The 14,924-nt window shown below is 41.1% G+C and overlaps 1 protein-coding gene across 1 annotated transcript in view; it reads right to left on the bottom strand.

Annotated features, from left to right (window-relative positions):
* Nucleotides 1-14,924, bottom strand: part of STK32C (serine/threonine kinase 32C) — a 278,955-nt gene that overhangs the window by 246,468 nt on the left and 17,563 nt on the right. The window lies entirely within an intron of this gene.

Genomic DNA, 14,924 nt, shown 5'->3' with positions numbered 1-14,924 from the left:
CCCCCAACCACACCAGTATTCAAATTTGGGCGTATGGGATATTTGTGCCAAATTTGGTCCAGTTAATGAAAATACATCCTGCATATCAGATATTTACATTGCTATTCATAACAGTAGCAAAATTGCAGTTGTGAAGTAGCAACAAAAATAATATTTGGGGGTCACCACAACTTGAGGAACTGTATTAAGTGGCCACACCATTCGGAAAGTTGAGAACCACTGCTCTATGTTCAACATCTACCAGAGATGCCTAGAGAGAACCACGAAGTTGTCCAATGTGATTCCAGTGGAGGTTGATCATTGAATCATGCTAGAGCAGGGGTTCTCAAACATTTTCAGCCACAAGGCCCTTTCTGGAGCCCCAATAAATGTTTATATATTATATTGTATTATATTATATATAATTGTGTGTGTGTGAGTGTGTGTGTAGTGCCAGGCCAGTGGCAGATGGATGGAGAGTGTTTGTGTGAAATAATGTACACAGTGCAAAAAAAAGGAAATAAACAACAATACAATATTTAAAATGAAGAACAATTTTAACCAACATAAAGTTAACAGTATTTTAGTGGAAGGCCCCCAGGGCCATCTAGTCCAACACCCTTCTGCCATGCAGGAAAAACACAATCATCCAGCCTTTGTAATAATAACAACAAAAACCTCTCATCACTTCAAGGGGCCTCAAGATAGGAAGGTGACTTGCCAAAGCAGGACCAAGGCAGAAGGATGTCAGCAACATCGATTGCTTGGAGAACTGCTGCTGACATCCGTTTAGAAAGGCCTGCTGATTTTGCCTGGAACGTGCACTGTGTTTTACCTGCAAATCATGGAGAGATTTACAGAAAAACAAGCAGGCACCCTAAAATACAGAAATCAATTTCAGCAAGAGACAGAATGCAACAAAAGGACCAGCTGGGTAATCTTCCATAAATCCACCTGGGGATTTTCTTCCCTTTCATCGCAATCCAGGAGAAGGATTAGTGCTTCCTCGGCCCGAAGAAGCTCCTTTGAAACAGAGCTTTGAAGTAGTAGTCAGAGGCAGAAGGGTAGCACACTATTTCCCAAGAGGGTTCCTGGTACTAAAGCAGCCCTGAAAACAAGACTTGTATTGGCTGACTTATATTGTCTTCTTTGGTTAAGGAAGTCAGCAGAACTCATGCACTGGAGAATAATGAGATCCAAATAATTTGAGAGAATGCGAGGAAGGCTGGCACATCTTAACCACAGCCTGCTGTCATAGCAACCATGATGTTGATAGAAAAAGATAAGATTCAAGATATAGGGAGGAACAGCTGGGGAAATTCAAGAGGCCACATATGCCCTGGAGCAGAACTTGAAAAGGTTACTTTTTTGAACTATAACAGCATCCATGATGGCTGTGGTAGTAGATAAAATATAATCTTTCCAAGTCCTGTGCTAAAGTTTCCTCAACAGAACACAGTAACAGGGTGTTTATCCAGGATGTTCTGGCATGCCATGCCAAAGCTAGATAAGTGCAAAAAGTCACAGCCATGTAAAAAAGCAAGTGGGCCAATGAAAAAATATAAACTGAATTGGCCGATATCAATCCTCTGGGATGACTCAAGGTACTGGTGAATAATGGCCGCTGTTGGCCTGCCCAACAGCTAGTATGTCAACTAGGTTGGCCTGCCCAACAGCTAGGTTGTTTGAGGTTTTAATCTAGTTAAAGAAGCTCTCCAAGGTGCTAACTTCATAAGGGAGTTGAAGTTCAATACTTTAAATAGCTCCTTAAACAGCTACACATACACCTGAATATTAACTGCCACACTATTATGGAAACCATCACGTGTTGTTGGTGGTGAGACAGTTGTAATACCCTATATAAGTTGAACTTGACCTATCTTAGAAACCATCTTCTGATATGAATTCAACACCTCTGCAAATTTAGAATTCTCTACATTCTGTAACCGTATGAGATAAAATATGAGATAAAATATTTACTAGCATCTTGGGCGATGATGGACGATGGAGCTTGAAATGGTTGAATAGAAGCTCTCTGAAGCTTTAGGTGCTCTTACAGCCTATTACAGGGAAAACCAGCTGATTCCTAATCTATCCAAAATACAGATGTGTGCTTTTCACCTTAAGAACAGACAAGCATCTTGAGTTCTGAGGATTACCTGGGAAGGAATCCCACCAGAGCACTGTAGAACACCAAAATACCTTGGAGTTACTCTGGACCATGCTCTGACTTACAAAAAGCACTGCTTGACTATAAAGCAAAAAGTGGGTGCTAGAAATAATATCATACAAATGCTATCTGGAACAACCTGTGGAACACAACCAGATATAGTGAAGACATCTGCCCTTGTGCTTTGTTACTCTGCTGCTGAATATGCATATCCAGTGTGGAACACATCTCACAATGTTAACCAATGGATGTGGCTCTTAATGAGACATGCTCCAGCCCTACACCACTGGAGAAATTATACTGTTTAGCTGATATTGCACCACCTGACATTCGTTGGAAAGTAGCAGCCAATAATGAAAGGACCAAGGCAGTGACATCTCCAGCCCATCCCCTGTTCTGATATCAGACAGCATTCCAATGCCTTAAATCAAGAAATAGTTTTCTAAGATCTACAGAGAAACTTGCAGGAACACCTCAGCAAGTGAGAGTCCAAAAGTGGCAAGCTAAAACCCGGAACCTCAATCCATGGCTGATACCAAATTGGAGACTCCCTCCTGGGCACACAGAAGACTAGACAACTTGGAATGCACTGAACAGACTGCACACTAGCACCATGAGGTGCAGAGCCAACCTTAAGAAATGAGGTGACAAAGTGGAGTCCACGACATACAAGTGTGGAGAAGAGCAAACCACACACTACTTATTACAATTCAGTCTGAGCCTTGCCACATGCACAATGGAGGACCTTCTTATAGCAACACCAGAGGAACTCCAAGTGGCCAGCTACTGGTCAAAGGACATTTAGTATAATGCCAAGTTTTTAACTTTGTTTGTGTTTTCAAATACATTACAAGTGTACCCTCAATTTTCTTCTGACATGATTAATAAGTAAATAAATAGCACCTTGGGGCTTAGTCTCGGTTTCTTTCTTTGTCCCAAATAGGTACAGGTCCCCTGACCTATTCCGCAACTGCCTACATACAGGTGGAGAAGTTGAACTGATTTCTCCTCCTAAATTCAGTCTTTCTCACAAGGATGGAAAATGGAGAGGCAAGCCTTTATTATTATCGATGGTTTCAGTCTCTGATGTGGACATTTACAGGGAAAGCAGATGATGGAGCTTTATGCCTCCCCATCTGAATGTCGTGATTCTGACCTGGACCTGACCCTTGCATGCTTACTTGGAAGTTAGAAAGAATCTGATGTTCATACTCAACATAATACAACCTAAATACTCTAAAGGCACCAGATCCTGTTTTATCTTGGAAGATAGCTGGGTCAGCCCTGGTTAGTACTTGGATAGAAAACTACCAATGGATACCAGGTACTGTAAGTATGCAGGTTTCAGAGGAAGGAAATGATAAAAGCATCCCTGAATATTCCTTTCCTAAGTCATAAGTCAATAGACAACTTGAAGACACAAACACACATATGTTAAGCTGAAGTGCCACAATCCTGGAACTCACCCCAAAGAAGAATGTCTAGCCTTATATCGTTTGGTCAAGATTGTGCATTGGAAAACATATCAAAAAGTTTCTTCATGGTGAAACTATGGAACATCTCCCGCTAACCATCCACAGTATTAAATGTCATCTTATGTCCTCCTCACCACCACCATGGCCATATCATGATGAGTGGAGAGCACAGGACTATAGCCAGATGCACAAGGATGATGTTTTAGTTCAAAATCATCAGAGGACTCCTCGGAGATTCTCGAATATTTCTTCTATTCTATTCTACTGCGATCTATTCTGTTCTGTCTATAACCCCTGCTGTTCCACACTCTCTACCAACTACTACATGCTCATCATGGGGGAGGAGTAGAAGAAAAGTAGGGAAGGAAGTTTTGTTGTTGTGTGAAGGAAGATGAGAATTCCACCTCTGCAAGAAGGAAAAAAATATATAATAGGCCCCCAGCAATTGAGGGTTAAGGGATACAGGACCCATGCTATCCTGTATGCCTTCATTGTCATGATCAACGCTATTGCTAACATTTTTCTTAAGGTTTCTTGGTAATGAAAAGAAAAGATACACGTTCATTTTTGTCAAAGCAAAATGTAAGAAGCAGGATGTCTCTTGTTCAGAGGATTTTTATTTCCTGCGTTGTGCTTCAAACTAAGGCTTTGAGAAAAGATATCTCCTTTATGGGAACATTTGGCTTTGGACTTCACATCCAAACAATACTGTCACAACATATAGGAAGTATGTTTTGGTGGGAGTTGTGTGTCATCTTTAAAATAGACCTTGATTTTTCAAGCCAGTTATAAACACCTCACTTTTGGGTTCAGCTCTACCATATGATCACCAGAGGCATAACTGACTCAAGGAAGTTCACTTCAGTTCATCCGCACGTAAGACTTTTGTTCAGTGAAAAATGTGGTTATTATGATGCCTACTGACTTCTACGCTACTCCTCCTACTTCTGCCACTGAAAGCAACACATCTCTTAACTGTATGAAAATGAAGCAGATTGGATTTCTTCTCTTATCATTGAAACATTTTAAAGGTGTCCACTAGCATTCTGTCACATCCCTGACTGAATTTACAGATTTTGTGGGGGTTTAAAAAACATTTCAGAAAGAACCTGTAAAGAAAAGGCTTTTCATTGAAAATCATTTTACATTAAAGGACCATAGCCAACACCAATCACCATTCCACCAACTCTACGCGTTGCAGAAATAGAGGATACATACCTGTAAAGCAGCACAAAACTGTGGGTTATGATAGCTCATATAGAGTTTGCATTGCTGTCTTTTCTAAGAGACTATGGCTACATCCAGACAGGCCCTAATCCCAGGAGAAGCTGTGTCTGAAAAACAGGTGTTCAGACGTTCTCATGGGAGTAGCCCGTGAGAACACCTGAAAGGCCTATCCCCCCCCCCAAGCCCCCAGACCCCTTAGGAAACTAAGAAAAACTTATGTGCTCTCCAGTAGAAGCCCCAGCGAGCCTTCCAAGAAGGTGCAGAATAAATGCACTAACAAATTAATTCACTACAAACCAGGATTTTCCTGGTTTGTAGTGAATTAATGCAGGGTTGCCCAGAACGTCGTCTGGACAGCCCTCTTTTTATTGCGGAAGTTTCCGCAATAAAGGGGCTGTCTAGATGGGTCCTATGATACAGATTTCCTTCAAGGCACTATATCCCTTGCATTTCATTCAAAGGAACTATCAGGTTTCAAACACTTTCTTCAGACAAGAAACCCTGTCTCAGAAAAAGAAGTTAAGTCTATGTGGTATTTCTGTGTGGGAAAAGTCATTTAAATGCTACTCGCCTAATCCTTTGTTAGACAGGAAGGATGGGACATTCTGCACTAGAAAGGAGAAGCTAGAGACTCCCAATGACCATCTCACCAGCTCCAGCCCTAAAATTCCCTAAACATTTCCATTAGTGTCCCGGAGGTCTGTCCACACCCACTCCAGGAAGTGTGCACAGAAAGTGCACTTTCCATTTGTTCTCCACTTGTGCTAGGTGTTCCAGAGCTAAACATATAATAACTAAAATGTAAGCAGAATTGCATAACATCTGCATCCATTCAGCGAGAGCTAGAGGTTCTCACTTCCATGCCATTTGGGGGAAAGAATTCAGGTTTCAGTTTAGTTAGCTCTTTTACCGTTTTGACTAAAAACTGAAGTGGATGTATCACTTCGCTTCACTTGCTGTCACTTCACTATCTACAGCAATATTAGAGTATAGGCAGTGACCAAGTTATGAACAAGGTAGTTATGTAGGTTTGTTCTTAAGTTGAATTTGTATATAAGTCAAACAGGTACATTTTTAAGTATAAATCCAACCGTGTGTATGTGTATCTTTGGTTAGGGATGGGTTAACATCCCTGTGATGTTTGTTTTGCTGTCTGTGTCTCTGCTCAGAAGATTTCACTTCACTTTTTGTACCTATGGTAATTAGATTTTGAAAAAAAAATGGCTTGTTGTGAAAGCAAGGTTTGGTAAGAAAGCTTCAGTGGAGAGACTTTTCCCCCATAACAACTTTTTCAGGAGTGAATTGCCCTTCCTAGGAGTAAATGTCTCTCAATTCTTGTTGTCTAACTCTGTTCTTAACTATAAGTCATTTGTAAGTTGAATGTTTGTGACTTAGGGACTGCTTGTATATTCGAAAATGTTACCATTTAGCCCAATGAGAAGAATCACACCATAAGCATATTGACTGAGGCTACAGTCTTGATTAACAATACACTAAGTAAGCTCAACTGTATTCATGTGGATGTTGCTCCAAAAAGAAAAATGGGCTTAACACGGGTGAAGGGTGAAGCAAAGCCATATACATTCAGTCAATATTTTTAAGGTAAAGGTAAAGGTTTCCCCTGACATTAAGTCTAGTCAGATTCAACTCGGGGGGGGGGGGGTGCTCATCTCCATTTCTAAGCTAAAGAGCTAGCGTTGTCCATAGACATCTCCTAGGTCATGTGGCCGGCATGACTACATGGAGAGCCATTACCTTACCGCAGAAGCAGTACCTATTAATCTACTCTCATTTGCATGTTATGATATTATTTTGATTCAAGATGGACTAACTTCTAATGCGTTATGGTAAATTTCTTTGTCAAGTGTGTTAAACTGCATACCTACATAGTAGTGTAGCGTGCAAAGTCAGAAAAGTAACTTTTTTGGTCCACGACAGATAGTGGTCATACTGGCTGGGGAAATCTAGCAGTTTTCATTTTTTAGTATACTAAACAAAATAATCAAGTAAACTTCCCCATGTTTAGCTCAGCTGTGAATCTTGAGCAGGAAGTCAGTCAATCATCAAAATGTCTAGACAAACAAGTGAGTGACAAACAGAGCTAAATTAGCTTCTTAAATGTTGACGTTTCCATTTTCAGTAACACAAAGCTGTTATATTTTCAAAACAAGCCTTTTGTTTTGAAATTCCTAATTATATGTTAGTGATGAGGGAAGAGGCTGAAACATTTAACAATATATCCATTTGTTAGTTAAATGCATACAGTGGGGATTTTTGTTATCCATTGGAGTCTGGTCTTAAGCCCTCCCTGGATTCCCACATCCATAGGTGCTCAAGTCTTAGTTTTATACAATGGCATAGTTAAAACTATATCCCGTATACAAAACTGCAAAATCAAAGTTTTCATGCTGTTAATAGTTGAATCTGTAGATGCAGAATCCATGGATACAGAAAATTGACTGTATATGTCTTAGACTTAAAAGTTTATTAAGTGCAACAATATCTGGAGAGACACGGTCAATAACAGAACTAAAACTTAGATACAATTAATGCAAAAGTGATATTTCCATTGAGTTAAAAGGTCTTAGTCATGAGCAATTTTGCCAAACCACCTGAGGCTGTTGACAGACATATGAGGGTTGAATGAAAAGTAATGCCTCCACCTTTGTTACTTGGGTTTGGATGGAAATATTTTAAGAAATCAAATGCAGAAATAAGCCTTAGAATGTGCTCTTTAACTACCACTATTCACTTTTCTACATAATCATCAGACAATTGGATACATTTCTACCAACAATGAACAAGTTTTCTGAAGCCATCATGAAAGAAGTCAACACTCTGTTTCCACAACCAGCGTCTCACAGTTCTCTCGACATCTTCATCAGAAGCATAATGATGTTCTCACAGATCTTCCTTCATTATTGGGAAGGGATGGAAGTCAGATGGTGCTAAATCTGGACTGTATGGAGGATGCCATACGGTGGTGAGATCCAGTCTCTGAAGTTCTGCTGTGTACCTATCGTGCACATCTTCCAATAGCCAAGCAAAGCAATAATGTGATCCACACATTCTTGTGAAATGCCGATTATGCTTGAAATTTCTCTTTGAGTGATACAACGATAGTCCTGAATCAATCTGTCAACCTTTTCCTTGTGAAACTTGGTGGCTGCTATCACAGGACATCCAACTCTTTGTCACGCAAGTCAGACGTTCCCATCTCAACATCTTTAAACTTACTTGCCCAACGACGCACAGTACTCACATCAACACAATCACCATAAACAGCTTGCATTCTCTGATGAATCTCCTTTGGGGTGACACCTTCTGCTGTCAAGAATCCAATGACTGCATGTTGGTTAAGTTGCATTGACCTTTGGGGTGACACTTTCTGCTGTCAAGAATTCAATGACTGCACATTGCTTAAGTCTACTAGCAGGGTTCCATACTTCGCACTTTAACTACACAACCATTTAATGCTAAGGCTTCCCACCAAAATGGAACTGTAGAGGAGAGTCTACTGAACAAGCCAGTACATGCTGTATACCAGTACTGCCATCTGTTGAGGAGTTACGAAGGTGGAAGCATTACTTTTCATTCAACTCTCATAGTTTATAAGGATTGTCCTATTGCTTCTTGTATCCCAGGCTTTGGCTTTTCCATAGAGAGCAAAACCTCTTGCACATAGATGATACAACACATCTCATACCTCCACAAGTCACTTATCATTTTCTCTAACAATATATTATAATAAATATAATAATACAAGCCAATGATGTATATCTAATCTTCCAACCTACTGTCACTATATTCAAAACTGGAGATTATTTTAAGCACCTTATCTTGTTCTTCTCTTTCCCCCCTTATTTCTCACAGGTTTCCATGGGAATGAGAACAGCATTGTGACAGTCTAAGCAGCGCCTCTAGTGAGAAATAGCAAGTGCTATATTTCAAATGCTACTTACAAGATTTTAAATGCCCGCAGGGTCCAATATGACTCCTGAAGTCTGGAGTGCTCTAAATGTGTCAAAGGAAGTAGACAAGAAAATGTCTTCCGGATGTATGTATATTCAGCAGTTAGATAGGGAACTATGTCAAATTAACTGCTCCTTCCTGCTGAACTGGTCATCTTGGCTTTTTTCATAAGTTTGAATGTTTGCTGAAATATTGCAAAGCAAGAGAGAGAAGAGCGAGTGCTGCAGCACAGAGCATCTGAACAGCCCTTGTTTCATAGGACTACCTCATTCCAGTCACAAAGTAGTATTGATATCATAGGACTGATATATGGAGTCAGCAATTCCAAGAGTAACTGGCTTTATTTATATCTTTGTTGTGATAGTTTCCCTCAACTACTCTCATTCACAGTCATATAGCATTAGAGAAAACCTAGGAAAAAGTAGGAGTATCTCTCCGTTCAGGATTGATTTTAGGTACCTCCTAAAGCAGGGAGAATCTTTAAAACACAGCTTGAAATGCATTTTATATTCTTCATTTGTCTCATATGTATCAGAGAATGTGAAAGCAAGAAAGTGCCTATTTATTTACTTATACTATTTCTATCCCGCCTTTCTCAAACCCGAAGGTGACTGAAGGCACCTTGCAACCCGGCAGCCATTTGATGCCATAACAATATAAAGGTATGATTTAAAACATTTAAAATGGATTTATAAAATCATTCAATAAAACCATTTAAGACATATAAAACATATAAAACTAATGACTTCACTTTTCATCTGACTGGCTAAAAACATCATCTAAGCCATTCCACAATTCAGTTCCACAGAGATCCATATTAATCTATTGCATTGTGTTTCCAAAGGCTTGTTCAAAGAGCCAGGTTTTTACATTCCTTCAGAAGGTCAGGAGGGAGGGGGTCGATCTAATATCCCTAGGGAGGTAGTTCCACAGCTGAGGGGCCACCACGGAGAAGGCTTGTCTCTCGTCCCCACCAGTCGCACCTACTATTGCACTCCAGAACAGGAAGCATCTCCTCTGACTATAAACACAACACACGTTGAGTGAAGGAACAATCCTTTTTATTAAAACTTAGCCAAAAAAAGCCAGTAGAAATAAATGCTTGTAAAGATAGATAAGATTCCAAAAAACAATAAGGCATTTAAAGGCACAGTGTCCAAACGTAGCAATAAAAAGCAATGTTCAAAAAGCATAAAATATAATCCAAGGCACTGAATTTCCACACAGGAATCAACCAAGAAGCAAGAACAGACCAGACTCTGCTAGTCAAGTTGAAAGGCTAGAAAAACCCATGAAGACGAGATCACTTGAACAGGAATTCCATGAGGCTTGTGCTTGGTTTCCAAACGATGCTTGATCTGACAAGATTTTCTACAGGCAAACCTTAAATCCCAAAAACTGGTTTCATTTTCCCCCAGTCTTTGACTTTAATTGACAAATTCTTTCGGATCTATGTAAACGTTGGGCCTGTTGTCGATTCTGGCTAATCTCCGGGACATTGAAGCCATTGCTCCGCGTCTTAGTCTCCAGGACAGCAGAATACAAGCCTGCTCCCTCCTCCCATTGACTTCCCTCACATATTTACACATGACTATCATGTCTCCTCTCAGTCTTCTCTTCTTCAGGCGAAACATGCCCAGCTCTTTAAGCCACTCCTCATAGAGCCTGTACTCCAGACCCTTGATCATTTTAGTTGTCTTCCTTTGGACACATTCCAGCTTGTCAATATCTCTCTTCAATTGTGGTGCCCAGAACTGGATGAAGTATTCCAGGTACTAGACACTATATCCCTATTGATGCAGGCCAAAATCCCACTGGCTGTTTTGGCCGCCACATCACATTGTTGGCTCATGTTTAACTTGTCCACAAGGACTCCAAGATCTTTTTCACATGTACCACTTTTGAGCCACGTGTCCCCCATTCTGTATCTTTGCATTTTTTTCTACCTAAGTGGAGTATCTTGCATTTGTCCTCACTGAACTTCGTTTTCTTAGTTTTGTCCCATCTCTCTAATCTGTTAAGATCGTTTTGAATTTTATCTGTCTGTGGCCTTGGCAAAATGATAGGTTATATAGACCAGTCTGAAAACTTTAAGTGGAACTGTATTATAAGACAAACAAAAAGAAGCCTGTGTGACCAGCCACATGATGTGTGGGGATGGAAATAAAAATAGCCATTGAGACACAAACTATCTCAAGACAGAAGCTAGAAATCTGTTGCTCTGGAACACAGGGTTCTTCCAGCAGAAGTTTACATTTGTGTGGATTAACTCAGCTGTTGTTTGGTCACTTCCCTCACTATCTATCTCATTTTTCAACACATCTCATTCGCAGTAAGATGGTTTGCTTAAGAAGTGATAAACTGGAGCAGGCTGGTTAGTTCTGTGGAGTCAATATTGTACAAGAGACAAAGCTTGTGTCTGAAGATGGTCTATTCCTGTTTATAGGAAAGATCTCCACATGAGCATGAACCCTGGAGAGGCAGGAACCAGCACTTACTGGAACTATAGTAATGCTTGACCTACGACAATAGTTCTTCAATGTGTGTGAGAAGAATTAGGATAAAATCCCAGCCTTGTTTGTGCATTGCTCTCCACACTCTTCTTAATGTCACAAGAGATTGTCTAGCCCTTCCCTCTCCATGATCACTTTCAAGGAATGTTACTTATCTAAAGAAGAGAAATTCCTGTTCATGGCAATATTTTCTATGTTATCAACTGAGTGGAATTAAATTGCTCCTCAGAATGGCTGGGATGAGGAAGAACAAACCTTTAAAAAGAACCTTGGGATCTTCCACACAGTCATATAACCCAGAATATCAAGGTAGATAATCCACAATGGCTGCTTATCTGAGTCCACACTGCCATATAACCCAGTTCAAAGCAGATAATGTGGGATTTTATACAGCTGTGTGGAAGAGGCCTGAGTCTCCTTATGAAAAAGTGGGTTGTTGTTGTTGTTATAAACGCAACAAGATGAGTCCACAGCAAACAAGATCACTTTTCTGGCTGTGTATTGGATCACACGTCGGACACTTCCTAAGTGTCTAGGACTGTGTGATGTATTGGTGAATAATGTGTGCAGATTCCAGTAAGGTGGCCTTCTGCAGCTGACAGATGGTAATTTTGTCAGTGCCGATTGTGTTTAAGTGCAGGCCAAGGTCTTTAGGCACTGCACCCAGTGTGCCAATCACCACTGGGACCCCCTGTCACCTTGCCAGGGCTCTGCCGATACAGAGGCAGAGATGAACCAAACAAATTCCCAGTTTGAGTTAAACAATTTAATTAAAACAGCACTTACTTTCTGGCTGTCTTAATAGTCCAAAATATAAAGCATAAAGATAGCACTCGGCCACAGAATATAAAACAAAAACTGACAGCAAACACTGTTGCAGATTCAAGATAACACCATAGTCAAAAGGTCCAGTTCAGTGGTCAAACGCCAAGAGTTCAATGAGCAAAGTGCAGGGATCAAGAGTCTACACCGTAGTCAAATGCCAGTCCAGAGATTCAAGGTTCCAAGAGTACATGAAACAGGTCAGGATACTGAAAATCCACAAACCTGGAGGGAAACCAGCAGCATCTACTACCAAAATAAAACAAATACTTTTCTCCCAAAGATCAGTCCCAAGGCTAGCTCATTATATCTAGAAACACCCAACTGTAACCTATCTCTTGAATACCTCCACCTTTAATTGCTTTCACCCATGAACTCTTACTTACAGCTTACTTAGCCCTTTAGAACTAAGACTTACATTAACCCTTCCATCATCAACTGCTAGGCCTATCCCCACCAACCACCATCAACCGCATGAACATGATACATGACACCCCCTTGACTGGCTTGTGCCGGAGTCTATTGTCTATTATTATTATTATTATTATTAGCCATTTTCAAGCATTATCTATGTGAAGATGGTTAAGCACCTAGAAGTCCCTGTCCACAACATTGTGCTGCCCAGTGTCTATGCATTTTGTGTCTGAAACACAATCCTGTGCGTATACAGCTCAAGGTAGATGGGCTCCCACAACATAATCATGCTTCAGAGAGGTGTCCCCTATTCAGATGTCCATGTACAACATATGGATGTTGAGGGAAAGGTGTCCCCCAATGTGGAGGGTCAGAAGTGAATGAAGCATTTATCATGTGGACAACATATCAAGAAATTTTAGAATTCTTTGAAGAAGTGATCTAACTAGTACCAGCTTCAGTATTTTTATGTTCATGCGGTCTCCCAATCCAGCAGACAGACTAAGAACCTCATCACATTAAGACGGGGATTCACCATGCATCGTGGCAAATCCAGCGGGGACCAACGGAGGCTCAGCATTGCCCAGATTTGCATTCACCTCATCCCATGTGGGATAGCATCTGCTGCCTAGCTTCCCCCTTGTGTGTCTATGCTACATGGGAAACCTACTGTGTTGCCTTCATTGAGCCTTAAAACACTTCTTCATTTGCACCACGGAGACCTGCTGGAAGTAGATCTATGTCATGGGATGGGAGCTGGCGGGCTCTGTGCCACAAGTGAACACTGTATTACAGGCAATTTTGCCCATCTGATGAGGTTGTAAGGATTTTGTAGATAACATGGAGGCATCACTGTCTGCTCCTCTGAATAATCCAATAGTCACATTGAAGAGCTGTTTCATAAACAACTAGGCCATGTTGCAACCTGCCTGGCCACCATCTGCTCTCATCAATGCCTGCCTGCTTTTTCAGCAACTTGCCCGGCTATCAAAAAGTCAAACTAAGCAGGAAAGAGAACATGAAGATTACTCAAAGTACAAGTTTTTCCCCTTTGTCAGAAAGTGGGACTTAGCCTGCCCTTCCACTCTCCTTTCATGCCTCCCATCTCCATCAAAGGGAGTAAAGGAATGCCTTGAAGTCAGCAGGGAAACAAGCCTTACCTTCATATTTTGACAAGAACAGATCAAAATGCTACCTCTGTGTGTCTATTCACTGTGGTTTTAATACCTACTCTACTTGGCTTGAGAAAACAGACTGTTGTAGTTTTCAGTGTGTTTACTTTTAGCTATTTCCCAAACCTTGTAGCAAGCAACCTCCTGCAGCCCAGAGGCCTCCAAATGAGTTTCACTACATTTCCCATCATCCTAATTAGCCAGACTGGTGGGCAATGAATGATGTAGTTCAACACATTTGGAAACAGCTAATTTCCAGGAGGCTACCCTATAATAAAATAAGTAAAGAGTAGAGACATCACACTGGCAACAAAGATCCGCATAGTCAAAGCCATGGTATTCCCTGTAGTAACCTACGGATGTGAGAGCTGGACCTTAGGGAAGGCTGAGCGAAGGAAGATAGATGCTTTTGAACTGTGGTGTTGGAGGAAAGTTCTGAGAGTGCCTTGGACTGCGAGAAGATCCAACCAGTCCATCCTCCAGGAAATAAAGCTCGACTGCTCATTGGAGCAATGGATACTAGAGACAAAGTTGAAGTACTTTGGCCACATCATGAGGAGACAGCAAAGCCTAGAGAAGACAATTATGCTGGGGAAAGTGGAAGGTAAAAGGAAGAGGGGCCGACCAAGGGCAAAATGGATGGATGGCATCCTTGAAGCGACTGGACTGACCTTGAAGGAGCTGGGGGTGGTGACGGCCGACAGGGAGCTCTGGCGTGGGCTGGTCCATGAGGTCATGAAGAGTCGGAGATGACTGAACTAATGAACAACAACAACACCCTATAATGCAGTGGTTCTCAACCTTCCTATTTTTTATTTTGTATCAAAAGCATTGCATAAATTAGTATAAAACTGATAAAAATAGAAGGAGCGCAGGTTGCTAATATCTTTAGACCAAAAATGGGCAAAGCAACGGCATTCTCTGTAACCTCCCACAAGTCTTCCTCCGTACATGAGGCAGAGCATAGTGGACAAGCATACAGATGCTCCACAGTCACACAAGGTGTGGGATTCTTTTAGGTAGTGCTATTTTGCCAGGTTGTCTTTTGATTTGCCCACTCTGCTTCTGAGTCTGTTCAGGGACTTCCAAGTTGCGCATTCTTGGTTTGCTCCTGGAGGAAGACCCTCATGGGAGGCATCCAATTGGGATTTCCTCATGTTGTGGCAACCCCCAACCATAA

Source organism: Anolis sagrei, chromosome 3 (genome assembly GCF_037176765.1).
Source record: "Anolis sagrei isolate rAnoSag1 chromosome 3, rAnoSag1.mat, whole genome shotgun sequence".
Lineage (NCBI taxonomy): Eukaryota > Metazoa > Chordata > Lepidosauria > Squamata > Dactyloidae > Anolis > Anolis sagrei.
The sequence above is the reverse complement of the archived record's forward strand: the minus strand, read 5'-3'. Positions and strand labels throughout refer to the sequence as shown.